General features: G+C 40.3%; 2 long non-coding RNA genes across 2 annotated transcripts in view; one reads left to right on the top strand and one right to left on the bottom strand.

Annotated features, from left to right (window-relative positions):
- LOC139589063 (uncharacterized) overlaps window positions 1–2,432 on the top strand; it is a 31,912-nt gene extending 29,480 nt beyond the window's left edge. Inside the window, exons 4-5 of the long non-coding RNA XR_011678925.1 lie at window positions 85–126; window positions 2,118–2,432. This is a non-coding gene — a long non-coding RNA (uncharacterized lncRNA). The remainder of the gene's footprint in view (window positions 1–84; window positions 127–2,117) is intronic.
- On the bottom strand, window positions 993–13,758 carry LOC139589064 (uncharacterized). Its single transcript, XR_011678926.1, has 3 exons — window positions 13,652–13,758; window positions 2,088–2,167; window positions 993–1,355 (listed from the first exon to the last, which is right to left on the bottom strand). It is a non-coding gene; the product is annotated as an uncharacterized lncRNA (long non-coding RNA).
- Window positions 13,759–16,940: the final 3,182 nt, after the last annotated feature.

Here is a 16,940-nt window from a genome sequence, read left to right as displayed (position 1 = left end):
AAGAAACTCCCCACACAAACAGCTTTGCATGAAACTAGCAGTATTTTCTCCTGCCTCTCTGACCTGCATTTCATCGCTTTGCAGGAGGGTGTGATGTAGCCATCTTCTTAAAATGGGACTTTGAAGGTAAGTGTTATGGACCAGCCTGCTATGCCAAGTCGGCCTGCACAAACAGAATTAAAGACAAAAAGACTGGTTGTGGTCCTCAGCCATAGATGAGAGCATGATATAATCTGCATTCAGAAAAATCCCACCAAAAGACTCAGTCCCAAGGTGTAGCTTAATTTCACAGCACAAATTCAGTCACCAATTTTGTTGTACTACGCTGTATCATTAGTAGAAAGTATTTTTTGTCAGTCTTTTCTAGAAGTGGGAACTATATGAGCCAGTCATGGGTAGTAGCACCCCCCATGAGCAGCAGACAGTACTTCCAGCAGCACAGAGAGTAAACTTTTAGGGAAAAAGATACATATAGGTGAGGGTGTTTGATTAACAACACTATTCAAAAAATCAGCAATATTCCCCCTCATATACACACGAAAGGAAAAATACTATCCATTAACTAATTAGAAAAAAAAATTTCTAAGTGACCTTACTTGCAGATGTATTTCTTTCCATGATGGCAATATAGTTTAGAAATATTGATGATTTAATCTTATTTAAGTGATAATAACATGAATTATGGTAAACATTCTGTACACAAAGAAAAATTTATAAGACAAAGTTGTTTTGCAAGGTAGGACAGAGTCAACATATGATGAAGCAAAACTCTGCTTACTATTACTTGTGCAAACTACCTGAAGAACTCTATTTACTTCACTTCACTGGAAAAACTTTATAGATGTACATTCCTACAAACTGGGATTCTACATGTTGATACTGAAGAAAGGTTTCTGAATGTCTAAGTGATTTGAGTTGATAATTTCAGCAAAAATAATGGTTACTTAATAAAAAAGAGGGAAAGCCACAAGGAGTGGCTGGGGTCACTTGTTCTATTCAGTCTGGAGGAGACTGAGGGGAAACCTCATTGCAGTCCTCCCCTGTTAGGGGAAGAGGAGGGGCAGGCACTGATCTTTTCTCTGTGGTGAGAGTAACAGGACCTGAGGGAATGGCCTGAATTTGTGTCAGGGGAGGTTTAGGTTGAATATCAGGAAAAGGTTCTTCACCCACAGGGTGGCTGGGCACAAGAACCTGGTCTTCACGGAAGTGGTCACAGCACCAAGCCTGGAAGAATTCAAAAAGTTTGGACAATGCCCTCACACACATGGTGTGATTCTTGGGATATCCTGTGCAGGGCCAGAAGTTGGACTCGATGATTCTTGTTGATCTCTTCCAGCTCAGGACATTCTATGATTCTGTGGGGGGAAAAAAAAACAACTCAAATTCAAGGAAAATGCTTCAAGTACTTGGAGAAAAAAATTAGCCCAATTCTAGGATCACATTAATTACCCTCTCTAAAGGTAAACCACTAAGGTGATTCTGCATACCAAGGAGACTCCTCTTTGTAGCAAACATCAAAGAAAATAAAAGGATTCAATGAACACATTAAAAACCAAAAAAATCAATTATTTTAATAACTAATGAAATATCTTTCTTAACTGTATGTGTCATACAGTATTTCCTCAGCAGGGTTTTTATGTTTTCTGTCTCATGTGACTTGCAGAAATTTTGTATCTTGAGACTGTCTTTGCATGTAACTAAGGATTCCCAAGGTGCAAAAGTTATTCCAAGAAGAGAGGGAAGCAAACACATACAAAGACACATGCAAACACATTCACAAGCAAGAAGGCAGGATCAGATAAACCTCCTCCTCTAGGAAACAGAGTAACCGAAAATGGTCTTATGATAAACTCCACAGAAGCTCTTTTAATTAAATTAAACACATGAACTTTTATAAACTGATTTGATCAAAACCTAGTCCACTTGTCATCTGATAACTGTTTAGTAGCCTCCAGCCCCATTCCTAATGAATGGTGACCCATAATAGATAACATGTAAACAATGGTGTCACAGAAAACAGAAAATTAATGCTGTGAAAACTCAGTTCCCCATTGCCCCAACACATCAGGCAGCACAAGATTGCTTACACTGGTTGATGTATGCTTTTTTTGTTGTAGGTGGAGGGCTTCAGTTTCCACATCCATCTGCCTGGTATCTTTCACAAGAACTGATGAAGAATAAAAGAAAACTTGCATTCATTTTTGAGCAAATTAACTGCTCACCATCTAAATAGTATCTGATCAGAAGCAGATAGAAAGAATGAACAGCAATATATGAGGAGCAAAGGGAGAAAATATGTTCCTACTTCCATGATTCCCTTCTTACATCCTTTGCATCAGCACTGCCTAGTATGCCAGAATAAAGCTTGGTCCTTGCACTACTCTGGTACTCATAGAAAGTTCCCGTGACCACAAACATTGCATATCTATGCTTTTAAAATCACACTTTAAAAAATAAGCTCTGCTAAACAAAACATTACATTCTTACTCAGATTGCCTCAACAATGGTAATGGGGAATGCATGAGGAAAACTCTCTCCTTCCACCTGTCTTCTCACATTGTTATTATGAACACCAGCAGATCACTGCTGGCACATGTGCAATTACTTGATTTATTGTCAAAGACTAACATATATCATAGCAAAACTCCCCTATTATCAGGTTTTTCTACTGAGAAACAAGATTATTATCAAAATGTATTCTTATGCATGAGAGCCGACCAACACCAAACCCAAAAAAGATGACAAGTTAAAAAAGGACAATTTAAACAAGAGACTGGAAGGTAATGCAACTGTATGCTTAAGAGCAGGAGAGAATTCACAGGAATGGGAGGTAAATTCATTTCCATGATGCTTCTGGAACTGACAATAATTAGAGACAGGATACGAGCCTAACCTCTGCTTTGACCCAGAATGGTAATATCTGTTTTTTAACACAACCACTGACAGATGGATGTAGGCAAGGGTTTATTTCTGCCAAGGAAGGAAACAGCACACAGCAAGACTAATCACTAAACTATGACCACGGAGCGGATCACTATAATGGCAAATTCAGAACAGCAAGAAGGAAAACAACATCAGCCCTAATGAATCCAGATGGGTATTCCCACACCACCTAGGAACTGAGAATTTATTTTCCCACATAGGTGATTCCTTACAAAATCTTGATGAGATGACAGCTGCTGAAATTGGGAAGAAACCAATGCGTGCAAGTTTTTGTGCATGGTAAGAGATAAGAATAATCTGTACCTTTTGAGACAAAAGAGCCATGGCAAATCAGTACATTGAACGTTCAGCAGGGAAATCTAACCACAGAATCATTGTTACACATATTAGATAGGAATTCTTACTTCAGGGAGGTCAAAAGAAATTTTGCTACATGATGAAAATTTTCAGTGTTCTGGCATTTGAAGGCTGGAAGAAAAATGTTTATTTAATTTACCCATTCTCTATATTAAAAAAAAATCAGAAACTTAGCAGCCCCGATTTTCAGCTACTTTTTTTTTTCAGAAAAAAAAATTACAGTCCTAGAATTACAAGTAATTACAGTCCTAGAATTACAAGATATAGGTCCTAGAATTACAAGTAATTTCTGTGTTCAGTTGAGAGTAGACAACTCTGAACCAGCTAGAGGTGTATACAAATTTGGACAGAGACATGAGGCACAAAGTTTTAGCAGAAAGCAGTAACTGCTCCTCCCATGCCCTCCAAAACAGATTATGGAGATTGACATGTATCTGCTAAATCTCTCTCATGACAGATGACCTGTGTACATTAGGAGGTCCTCCCTTGGTTGAGTTCAAGATCAGAATGTGCATTGAAGGCAGAATAATTGGCCACAACAGATTTCTCTTTTGACGCTGTTATAACTTTAAATAAATGAATGGATAGCTATGGTGTTTGCATATCATGGTGCATGCAGTAATCTCCAATTAGTGGAGATTTTTCACCAGCAGATTCAACAGACATGCCTATAGTGATGACAACCATAACTAGAAAAGGGAAATGGATTAAATTTGTCAAAGTCTCTTCTATCCTTATTTCATCTTGTTCTGTGAACTTCTTGGAACTTCTTAACTCTGTGGTTGTTACACTGTAGTTGTATTTTTCATGCTCTACTGTTCTGAAAATAACAAATGCCTTCTAATATTAACTTAGACTAAATTGTTCCACAATTTTTTTTCGCCACACTGGAGTAAATTAAGACAATTCTAGGCTTTGAGAGTGCAGGGAATTTTGAATATGCCACATAAACAACTTGACCACAGTTTGCTACATCACTATTTACTATTATTCAGTGAGCATGAGCCATAGTGTCTGATTTCAGATGCATGCTCACAATCCTCAGGATAATTGGATTATAGCAAAGAGCAGAATTTGACTACAGGGAAGTATGTTTTTGAAATTTTACTGTGTTTCTCTATGCAATAAAAGGGATGATGCTGTAAAACAAACATTTGTTCTTAACATTATAAAGTTCATCATAAATTAGGTTTTGTCAAGAATTCAAATGAAAATTTGAAGTAGCTAGTTCTTTGCATAGTGAAATTATAATGATTTAGAAATTACAGGTAACTTATGTTCTTCAGTAGATTTGTAGAGACATGTATTTGCAATCAGCCCTGCATCCCAGACACTTATGGTTCTTAAGGCTGTTTCCATAGATAGCGATGTCTGCTTCCACGCTGTCAGGTTCTGTCCTGCAGGCTACACCTGCCACAGCCAGGGAGGCATTGCTTCAGCCTTTGAACAAGCAGCAGACCAAGCTGCTCTGCATGAGACACAGGTCATCCAGAGATGCTCTTGGCCCACACAAATGATGATAAGTGTCAGGACTCTGATATACATGGAAAAGCAAGGAGTCAAAGTCAAGTGAAAACTAATCCTGGAAGTTACTGGATTGACTAAGCCACTCTAATAAAATGCTTGTCAGGTTACATGGCATAACTATAATTGACAATTTTGGAAGTACACTATTTACTACCATTTGAAGATACAGATAAACTAACTGAATCTGTAGAAACTGACTTTCCTTGTTAGTGATAAGTGCATAAATTTCTTTTATTATCCCACTTAAACACATAAGTACCAATAAACAAAGATCCTTTATCTTAGATCCACCCTTCCATATACTTTAAAACACAGTGGTCTTTCAATTGTCATTCCTTTGCCTTATTCAATTCATCTCTTGATAATTGTTACATCTTGTTTGTAAGGTATCCAATCCATGATACCAGCTGTTTAATGGTGTCCTTTGAGAGGATTTGGATTCATGGATTTCTGTCTGCGTCCTAGTTACTTGTTAAACACTGCTTACAAGTACAACATTTCTTCCATAGCACAAGAATTCCTCACTAGATCACAACATTCAGAAAAAAAAAGAGGTTAATTGTAATTTACTCATAGTTAATTAAGAGTTTAAATATTTTGGTTCCTTCAGTTGCATGTGTCCAGAAATATGTTTATTGTTTCCTTCCATTATCTTTCTTTTAAAATACTTCATTCTTTTGCTTCATGAAGTTACACTTTGCTGTCACTCGTCACTGAGTAAAAAATCATCTGGATGGCCAGGCCCAGAGAGTGGTGGTGAATGAACTTAAATTCTGTTGATGTCCAGTGGGATTCTCCAGGGCTCAGTACTGGGGCCAATTCTGTTTAATTTCTTTGTTGACAGCCTGGACAAGGAGATTGAGTGCTACTTGCCTGCAATTTGCAGGCAAGTTGGGCCAGAGTGCTGATCTGCTGGAGGGCAGAAGGCTCTGCAGAGGGATCTGGACAGGCTGGACCATGGGCCCAGGCCAGTGGTGTGAGGTTCAACAAGGCCCAGTGCTGGGTCCTGCCCTTGGGTCACAGCAAGCCCAGGCAGTGCCACAGGCTGGGGCAGAGTGGCTGCAAAGCTGCCACAGGAAAAGGCCCTGGGGGTGCTGGTGGCAGCAGCTGAACAGGAGCCAGCAGTGCCCAGGTGGCCAAGAAGGCCAATGGCAATCTGCCTTTTCTCCACAACGTTTCCTTTTCTCCACAGCAGCTCCTTTCCTCCACAGCAAGCATTTTATATAGTCAGAAAATGGCATATATTACAGTTCATTTATATTAAGGTGATGCATGAGGAAAACTCTCAAATCTTCTTTAGTGATTGCTCCTTTCCCTTTCCTTTCCCACCATCTCCACCAAATAATCCAGTTGCTATAAAATCTGTCAGTGTTGTTCTGTATTCTATGTCCAAGGGAAAACATAACAAACTTTGTTTAAAGACAACTCTGGTAATGATAACCTAACTTTCATTACACCTCTTTCACCCTTGTTTGGAGTGTTGTTGACTTCTCTAAGTAATGAATAGCAAGTTTTTGATATTTTTTTTTTCAAACAAATAAAACTGTTCAGTAAAAGTGTACTCAGGAGGTCATAATACCTTTTTTTCTTGTCTATTTACATCTCAAAAAAGAGACACAGTAATATGAAAACATAGATGTGGAGTCTTTCCACAGAATCACAGAACCACGCAATGAACTAGCTTGGAAAAGACTTTTTGAGATCATCAAGTCCTACCTGTAAGGTAACACCTCCTCATCAACAAAACCATGGCACTGAGTGCCACATCCAGTCTTTATAGTTCTTATAGTCTTTTGACTAAACCATGAGAGGGAATTGGTAAGCAAGCTGAAAAAAAACAACAACAAAGTCCTTTTCACTGCTTTTCTAAGGTTGTGCTTACTTATGCTGACTGCAAGCACATAAAATTTGCCTTTTTTTAGAAACATCATCTAGAATTCCATGGAAGTTTGAAGCACAATAACTCCCCACCTGCTCGCAACGTACACCTTACCCTGTGCATATTGATCATGGCCTCTGGGCACATCTTTAGTAGCACCCTTCCCTAACAGAGTTTCAAGGAAAAATTCAGGGCAGCATATGATAACATACGCTTACCTGAAAAATAGCCAGCTTAGACTGACCCTGATGTTTACTCACTGTGTGGAGGAACATGGGAAGAAAAATCTGAATGAACCAGAAGGTTTTTTTCTTTTAGGTGCGCATTGTATATTTCTACAAAGAGATCTATTTCTGTAATCTGGGAACATTCCCATACATGGAAAATATGGAATATATACCAATGGTCTATAGATTGTGTAATGAGTTCATTTGAAATAGCTACAGATTACAGGCAATAATGACTTCATAGTTAATGTCAGCCTGATTGCCAAGGTAAGAAAGTTGACAGTTCATATATCTGACAAGAGTAAGATGACTGACTCATTAGTCACAACATAATTTCCTCTCACTTGTCCACCTTTTTCAAGTCTGAAACACATACAAATGACATCAGATCTTCTACTAAAATCAGATGCCATTTTCAAGTACTTGTAACTGAACCCACAGGTAATTCATGGTCAGATTCTCTCTCTTTCCAAAACAACGTGGATCAAAAATGGATAAAAATGGGCAAGAAAGCACCATTCTGTGAAAATAAACTCCTCTGTAATTCAATTTCTCTGTAATGTTCCTACCTTGCCAAATGCAAGATATCCAATATCACCTTAAATAAATATAGACGTGGCTTATAACATAGATGAATATTCAAGATCTTTCTCATGTCTCCCTGAATAAAGAATTTCACACTGTGTCATTGAAGGATTTTTAGACCTTTGAAAAGTGTCTCACTCAGCCACAAAAGGAGAGCAGAACAACAGTAATAGCACCGCATAATCCAGCTTGCTGAAATCAGAGACTTCAAAGGTCCTTGACATAATTAAGAGTACTACCTTGTCCCTAAGACATTTGGATGAAAATACCTCCTTTTAATGATGAATGCTTCAGCAATTAATTCTTAGAACAGCATTAGTATTACAACTGCTTGTGTAAGCTGTGTTGCAATGCAGCGAGGTGAAACGAGTGCTCGATGATAAAAGGACACTTCCATTGGGCACAAAGAGAGAGTATGACAGACAAATACATCATGCTTAGCCTGCAGATCCAAGTGCACAAAGCAAAGCATGCTGGAAAACTACCCCACATGCATTTGCAACAAAGCAACAAATGAAAGCAAAATGGATAGGCATGGGTGGATGAAATGAGAAAAGTACAGCATTAAAGATGATCCTCACTGCTTTCAGTGAAATGGACCAAGACATAATTATCAGGCTAACATTTCCAAAGTTTGATGTGGAGCATCCATCTGATACTGAAGCTGAGTTTTCAAAGTGCTAAAGATGAGGAAGTCAAAAGCAAACATAGCTTGACAAAAACCAAATCCATCTACTTACTGCTGAGAGCACAAAACCAAAGCAATTTTGAACTATTTCCAGTTGGGTGCCTATTTTCCAACTACTTACAATTCCAAGAAACTGAATTATTAGAGTCCCATTCAGCAATAAGTCTATTAAATGATATGGAGTAAGCAATAAGAAGTCACCTTATTTTAACATGACAGCTCCTAAAAAAGGATGATACAAATCTCATGCTTGCACAAAAACATTGAAATTATTTTACTAGCTATTGGAATATTTTTATTCAGCAAAATAGATTATACAAGCAAAGTGATTTTAGGGAGATAGCAAGAAAAAAATTAGCATAGAAAAACCTAACTATTTAAGGACTATTTTTGCTGTTATTATAGTGATTTTTTGTCCAGACTTAAATTTGAACCAAAAAAAAGTGGCCTAATGTACATATACATAATTATATTATATTAATTATATTAATTATATAGTATTATATTATATTATATTATATTATATTATATTATATTATATTATATTTTGTAGAATTCAGGAAAACTTCAAACAACAGACTTTCAGCATCAAATCACAGCTAAAGTGACATATGATGGTAATTGGAAAAACTTTTCAAACTATGAATTGCAAACCACATTGCCAAAAAATGGCTTCTACAGGACAATTTACTTGCTGGTTTGGTTGTTTGGGGTTTTTTTCAAACTGAGAAAAAAATATGCAAAAAAAGAAAAAGAAATTAAAACAAAAAATAACAAAGAAGAAAAGTGTGACTGCTTACTCCCTTCAGTAAATGTTACATTAGAAAAAGTTATTGCAAACTGCCCAGTTAGGGTAATTTCACAATAGAGATGTTCAGAATTTAACTGATCCCTTTAGTTAAGCATATTCAGTCTCATCACTAGTAGTGTTCCCTAGGAAACAGTGTTGGTCCTGGTCCTGTTTACTAACTTTATCAGTGATCTGGATGAGAAGCTTGAGTCTACCATTAGCAAATTCATGGATGGCACCAAGTTGGGTGGGAGTGCTGATCTGCTGGAGGGCAGGAAGGCTCTGCAGAGGGATCTGGACAGGCTGGACCATGGGCCCAGGCCAGTGGTGTGAGGTTCAACAAGGCCCAGTGCTGGGTCCTGCCCTTGGGTCACAGCAAGCCCAGGCAGTGCCACAGGCTGGGGCAGAGTGGCTGCAAAGCTGCCACAGGAAAAGGCCCTGGGGGTGCTGGTGGCAGCAGCTGAACAGGAGCCAGCAGTGCCCAGGTGGCCAAGAAGGCCAATGGCATCGTGGCCTGTGCCAGCAATGGTGTGGCCAGCAGGAGCAGGGCAGGGATTGTCCCCCTGTACTGGGCACTGGTGAGGCCACACCTCAAATCTTGTGCTCAGTTCTTGGCCCTTCAATTCAGGAAGGACATTGAGGTGGTGAAACAAGTCCATAGAAGGGCAGTGAAATTGGTGAGGAATCTGAAATTCTTGTCCTGTAAGGAGTGCCTGAGGGAGTTGAGATCACTTAGCCTGGAGGGGAGGAGTATCAGGGGTCCTCTACAACTCCGTGAAAGGAGGTTATAGCCAGGTGGGAGGCAACCTTTTCTCCTAGGCAGCTATGAATATTGGAAGAGGACATAGTCTTAAGCTTCTTGAAGGGAGGTTTAGGTTGGACATTAGGAGGCATTTCTTCACACAAAGGGTGATAGACATTGGAATGGGCTACCCAGGGACATGGAGGTTTCACTGTCCCTGGGGATGGTTAAGGAAAGAAAAGTGGCACTCAGTGACATGGTCTGGTTGACAAGGTAGCATTTAGTCATAGGCTGGACTGGATGATCTCAAATGTTTTTTCTCAAATTAGCTGATTCTGTGATTCTGTATTTCTCAGCACATACACTCAGAAATCACATGTTCTGAGATTTTGTGCCTTGATCTGTCCAGGTTGAATTCTTTGCTGTTTCCTGCAACTCATGAAGACATGTCATGACATTAGAGCTGAAAACTGAGTGACCAACACACCATTTTACTGGGCAAATATCTCTCTGTATGTTTCTTCTTACCTTCCTGTAAAGGCAACATAACAAGCTGGTAGAAAGGATTATCAGCCCCAAAATATCCACATAATCTTTCACCTCAAAGGAAGAAAATTTTTGATTGTTATTTTCAACATACAGACTCTACCAAAAAAAAACCTTACATTATTCACTGGCTTGGGAGGGTGTCACAGTAAATTTAACCACTGCTGACTTTTACATTCGCAAAATTTGAGACCAGGAAAATCAGCGCTGCGACAGACTCTATCCCTGCTATTATATTTTAGTTTTCAATGTAGAATGTACTTTCATTTTCAAGAAAGCATGTGGTCGTAATCTGAAAGTAGCAGAATTTAAATGTAACCAGATTTTCTTTAGACTACGGACAACACAAATGGAATACCCCAGAGACACATTAGATGAAAAGAAGTAACCTACTGTCAGCTGACACAGTGAAGATTATACAACATGATTTCTGTGTTGCGACTCCTGCTTTGACAAAGAACATGTTTGACTCCTTCCTACTGGTTGATTGCATGAGAACAATCACATTCATCTTTTTGTATGGTCTCCAGATAGAGAGATCCTGGGGAGCTAGAGACATCTCTGGAAATTCTAAAGTGAACCTACAACTGAATCTACTAACTTGAAATACAATATTCCGCTACATGTTTGACCCCAGTTCCTCTCTGTTCCTTAGCAGGTGAAAAGAGGACATAAGCAAGGGGATGAATATACACACAGATGGACTGAATCTATCTGAATTTATGTACAGATTGCTTCTTGAATATTTTCTGCTTCTGCCATAGAAAAGAGCTGCCTTCTGCAAGCTCCTGATACTGACCAGCAGTGTGGGGTCATTTCCATGAAGTCCTTTTGCTAGCACAGCACAAACCTCCTCACTTGTTAAAATACTTTCATATTTCATCAGTCAAAAACCTTACCATGCAAATCTGCTGTACTGCAGTTAAGTCCTGATGCATAGGGGGACTTTATGTCCTTTTGGATGACAAAGAGTTTCTATAGCTATTTCTCAGGAGATTTTGTCTCTCCAAAGGCTATTTTCAGAAATAGTTGTTTGTTCTTACAGGACATTTCTATCAGAACTGTGAAATTATGCTTAAACTGCCCTGCAGAAACTTAATTATAAAACTTGCTAGAAGGATAGGTTGAATTCCTGCTTACCACTGGTGACCACAAATTTCTGTCAGGCTGGAAAAGTCAGCTGCCACAAGCCCAGCAGCATTTCCATGACAATATTGTGTCCAAAAAATTCATTTTAAAATCTAAAATAAAAAAAAAAATTAGAAGGTGATTTCTTATGGTTTTAATTCTATTTCTTACCATAGAGTTTACTGATCACCAGCTAAACAATTTCTAAGAAGCAAATTACCAGGAAGACTGAAGCAAAGCCTCAAGTCTTCTCCTTTGGCTACTGTAATTAATTAACTAGAATTACCTCCTCTAATTGTTCCCTTACCAGTAATAGTTGCACCCCTGGTCATAAGTAAGAATCCTAAGGCCTAAGAACTCTGTCCTGGATACAGGGACAAGAGGATGGAGCTTTCAGTGCTGTGTATTCTACACCACCCACATCACTGCTGGAGGGGTGTGGCCTCGACAGGAAAACGCTAGGGGGAGAAACAGAAGTGGCACCATCTTTAGCCAGGGCACATGGAAGGGCGTGTGCCAGAGCGGAGTCCGGACTGCACTGCTACTAGGCACCAGGATAGAGCTGGCACCAACCCTGTTGTAGCCATCAGAGCCAGCACGCAGGAGCTGCTGGCTGCCACTCTGCTGCTGCCACCACTGTTGCACCCACAGCACTGCCGCCACTGTGGTGGCAGAAAGCGAGAGAGAGCCTGCACCAGTACTGCTGCCACCACCAGAGCCAACATCTCTGCACCACAGATCATTATCTGGAAAAAGTAGTTTTCCAGATTTTGTTTTGTCCCTGTTTTTCATTGTTTCTGGACTGGGGAGGAGCCGCCCTGGCATGCTGCCTCTGTTTTGCTGAGTGCCATGTGGTGATGGTCTCTATTTTGCCTGTGTTTAGAGAGTGTGCTGATTGGTGCCCAGGTGGATGTTCGGTGAATACCTTTTTGTGGGTAAAACTCTCTCTCTGCCTCTTGTACACTCTTTGTTACTAATATGGTTGTGATTATTTCAGTAAGTTGTGATTCCAATTTACAATTTCTCCTAGCTTGCCCCATTATCAGAAGGGACAGGGGGAAAAGGGGGCAGCTACAATGGGTTTAATTTTTCCCCTGGGTTTTGAACCAGCACAAACTGAATTACTGAAAGGCACATATAGGACTAAATTAGTCAAAAGTTAAAAAAGATGACACTAAGAATGACAGTAAGTGCTTTGTCTCCTATGAACTACTATCATCGACATCCCTCACATGATATATTGAAATAATGACCATATTACTGTTCAAACTGCTTGCATAATTTGCACTAAAATATTGTCTCTTGTATACTAACAGCTGTGTATGAGATTTACTTACCACACTCGCTGAGCATTCACCTGGCTGCTCTGCACTACACTGCTTTCATTTCCCCTCCTTGCTCCTAGCAGGCTTTTTCTACAGTTAATGCACTGAGACAGATGCTTGGCTGTCTAAGGCTTTCCTACAACCATGAAAATTTGGTCTATGACTTCCCATGCAGTTTGAACCTAACCTCAAAGGCCAAGCTTCAAGTCTCAAAATAAGATTGCCTCCAAATCATGGGCATTTTTATAACACCAGCTTTTTTCTTGCAGCTAAAATTTTGGCATACATTTCATTGCAGTTCAGGGAGGGCTGTAATTTGTCAGCCAGCACTTCATCTATGTTTGTGGAGATATGGTAACCCATGGTGTTTCTCCTGGGTTAATATACCTTTTGACAGCTTTCGTTCCCCAGCTCTTGCAGAAATTCTCCCTTAGAAGAAATTTAAGAGCATGGAGAAAGGATACACAGAGTAAAAGCTCCAAGGGTCAGGTGGATTTTGAGATAACCCTGATGAGGTACAGCTGCAGATCCTGGGGAAATTGATGGAGGAAGTGGCTAAGTTATGTATCATATTCGAGAAGTTGTGGCAATCCACTGACTGGTAAAGCAGAACTATAATCCCGATTTTTAAAAGGGAAATAAGGTGCACCCAGAGATCTATCAGCCTATCAATCTCATCTCAGTGCCTGGCAAGGTCATGTAGCATATCCTTCTGGAATGAAGGTACAGGGAGGTGATTTGCAACGGCCAGCATGGCTTCACTAAGGGCAAATTTTGCCTAACAAGTTTGGAGGCCTTCTATGAAGGATTATAGCATTGGTGGATTATTGGCATTACCAATTTTGTGGACAGGACATGCCTGAGCTTGTCCACCCCTGCAGCTGAACCGAAAGGTGGCAACTGTGGTGTTTCACCTCAGAGACACTTTTGGCTAGCTGGATGTTGCAGCTGGGCACATGGAGATAAGTCTAGGCATGCCGGGGCTCCGGTGGTGGCGGGATGGATCTTCCTCTCGTAGACGGTCCACTCCTCAGGTTTCCCTCTGCCGGCAGTAGAGAAGGGAAAGGAGTCAGTTCTGATGGAGAGTTTTAATCCAGAGTTTTTATTCTGGCCCACAGGCCTCTGAATCCAGCAACTCCTCCCACAGAACTCCCGGACCACATGGTTGCTTGCCCTTTTACCCAGGGGAGGGGAGGAGGGAAGGGATAGGGAGCCCACCAACCAGGTATGGGAGAGGAGGTCTCAAGGGACAAAGGACACCTGGATGACCCAATGCCCCCTGGAGGGTAGAGGGCATCTTTTGAATCTGCCCAATCACTTGACGCCCTTCTGGAATTCCAGGATTGACAGACAGTGCTTGGCAGGGGGCAGGGTGGGGAAAGGAGGGAGGAGAAACCCGGGGTTTTGGGGAAACCCTGAAATCATACTGCAACAGTGAATGAGGGAGGAACAACTGACATCATTTACCTGGACTTGTGCAAAGCATTTGACACTGTCACACATGACATCCTTGTCTCTAAACTGGAGAGACACAAATTTGGTGGGTGGAACACTATGTGGATAAGGAATTGGCTGGGTGGTAGCCCTCAGAGAGTTGTGGGAACAGCTTGATGTCCAAGTGGAGACCAGTGATGAATGGTGCTCCTCAGGGGACCAGCGCTATATAGTATCCATGGCAGTGGCACGGACAGTGGAAGCACCCTCAGCAAGTTTGCTGATGACACCCGTCTGTAGACAGCCAATGCACTGGAGGGCAGGGATGCTATCCAGAGGGACCTGGACAGGCTGGAGAGGTGAGCCTGTGCTGGAAAGTGGGCCTCTGGAAGTTCAACAAGGTAGATACAAGTGCCTACCTCTGTGCTGGGTCATCCCAAACATGGACACAGGCTGAGTAATGAATGGATAGAGAGCTGCCCTGAGGACAAGGGCTTTGTTTGATAAGAAGCTTGACATGACCTAGCAAAGTGGGCTTGCAGCCCAGAAAGCCAACCATGTCCTGGGCTGCAGCACAAGAAGTGTGACAAGCAGGTTGAGGGAGGTAATTCTGCCCCTCTATTTCACTCTTGTGATCCAGCCTATAGTACTGGATCCAGCTCTGGGGTCCCCAACATAAGAAGGACATGAACCTCTTGAAGTGAGTGGCCACAATAGTGACCAGAGAGCTGGAGCACCTCTTTTATGAAGACATGCTGAGACAGTTTCAGTTTTCCAGCCTGGAAAAAGCTCAAGGAAAAACTTCTATTGGTCTTACAGCATCTACAAGGGATCTACAAAAAAGCCAGAGGACTTTTTACAAGGGCATGTGGTGAGAAGACAAGGGTGAATGGTTGCAGAGACTAGATTTAGAATCATAGAACAGTTTTGCTTGGCAGGAAGCTTAAAGATCATCTAATTCCAATTCCCCTGCCATGGACAGGGAAACCTTCCAGTGGACCAGGTCACTCAGAACTCCTTCCAGACTGGACTTGAACACCTCAAGGGATGGGGCATTAACTGTTTCTCTAGACGACCTGTTCCACTGTCTTCCCATTCTCACAGTAAAAAACCCTAATGTCTAATATAAACCTACTCTCTTGAGGTTTGAAGCCATTCATCTTGTCCTGTCACAACATGCTGTTGTAAAATGTCTGTCTCCATCTTTCTTGTAGGGTACTGGAAAGTACTGGAAAGAAGGCTAGGTATCAGATAAAATGAGATTTTAAAATATTTTAAAAGATGAGTTCTTTCCTTGAACCATTTACAGTGCATTACCATGGTATTTTTCCACTTTTTTTTTTACATTCTTTTGAAGTAGAATCCTAGCTCACAATTAGATGTTTTTATTCTAATGTGTGCAGGCAACTAAAAAAGCTGAGGCTTAGACACAGACCATGCTAAAGCTCCAAATCTTGTGATAAAACTCCTCAGAACAAATTGGGAATACAATGACTGTTTAGTTCTGCCTAGAAAAGATGCCAAGGGCACTGAGTATTTTCAAGCTCTTGAAATGTCCCAGAAGGTCAAATCGTATGCCTGTAATTCATTTTTGAGTTGCATAGCCAATAATTCTGAATTCCTTTCTCAACTTTGCTCTTCAGATCTTTGGCTATCTCAGTTAACATATTACCTCAAACTTGCTGAACATTTTCTAAATTAGTGTTCACTCACTCATCCATTTCAATGTGCTACCAAGAGATTTGAGTTCCAAAATAATTTTGTCATTTGCTATCATTATCTTCTATCCAGAAAACGTTCTGCTTCATTACGTCTTCATTAAAATAAATCTCCAAATGGAGTGTGGGTGAACAGTGTCCTTCAATTTCATTTATGTCATTTGTGAAGACTGGTAAAAAGCAACTGCCGGCTAGAATCAATAATTTTATAATTACATATGTTTTGTGTGGCTACTTGTACCATATATCGCATAATGAGGCATCCTGCAGAGTTGCTGGAGCAGCAGTAGAATATTATCCTATAATTTTTGCTTTGTTCACCATTACCTTGTATTAATACATACGTACTTTGTGTAGTATGGAGGTTAAATGATGTTACTCCAATATGGCAAGAAAATATCATCATCTTCACTTGGGGAACAAATTATTATTATGCTAATAAAGTGGTATTTGTTCAACACAGTTTTACCTCTTAATTTTTCAAGATTGAGAGACATGATTGCCACTACAGTAAAGATCCAGCCTTTTCACATGGGCCTAGAGGTCAGATGCAGGTGCTGCTGTGAAGTAACTCTTCTTCTGAGATGGAATTGCTTTGTACATATTAGTGTGCCAAAGAACAATATATCCTGTGCAACACTCAATATCAAGGTACATCTGAAAACAATAATGCCTGATCCACAGCTCAAAAATCTTGGAAATATATATGAAGTCTAGTTCAAATTTATTTTAGTCATTTGCCTTAAGCAGAGTTCATTTCTGAGTCAGCAGGTGAGAAGGTATTACAAAAATCAGAAGTGAAAAGGTAAACCTCCACTCCAGATAGTAGATCTGTCTGTCTACTCTACAAAGATTTACTGAATAATTTTGCCCATGAAGACATCATCTTTCAACACAAACCTCATCCCTGCCATGCTGATATTCTCTGACAGACATTTTTAAATGCTTTGCAGAAACATAGGTATTTTTACTCTTTCTGCAAATTTAATTAGTTTTTTTATTACTACCAGAGTTCCTTCGCACATGAGGCTAAAGAAGGGTGTTGTAAGAA

The sequence above is a fragment of the Agelaius tricolor genome, unplaced genomic scaffold (genome assembly GCF_023055355.1).
Source record: "Agelaius tricolor isolate 1412-34295 unplaced genomic scaffold, bAgeTri1.0.p SCAF_4, whole genome shotgun sequence".
Classification (NCBI taxonomy): Eukaryota; Metazoa; Chordata; class Aves; order Passeriformes; family Icteridae; genus Agelaius; species Agelaius tricolor.
Note: the sequence above shows the minus strand (reverse complement) of the source record. Positions and strands in the feature narration are given on the sequence as shown.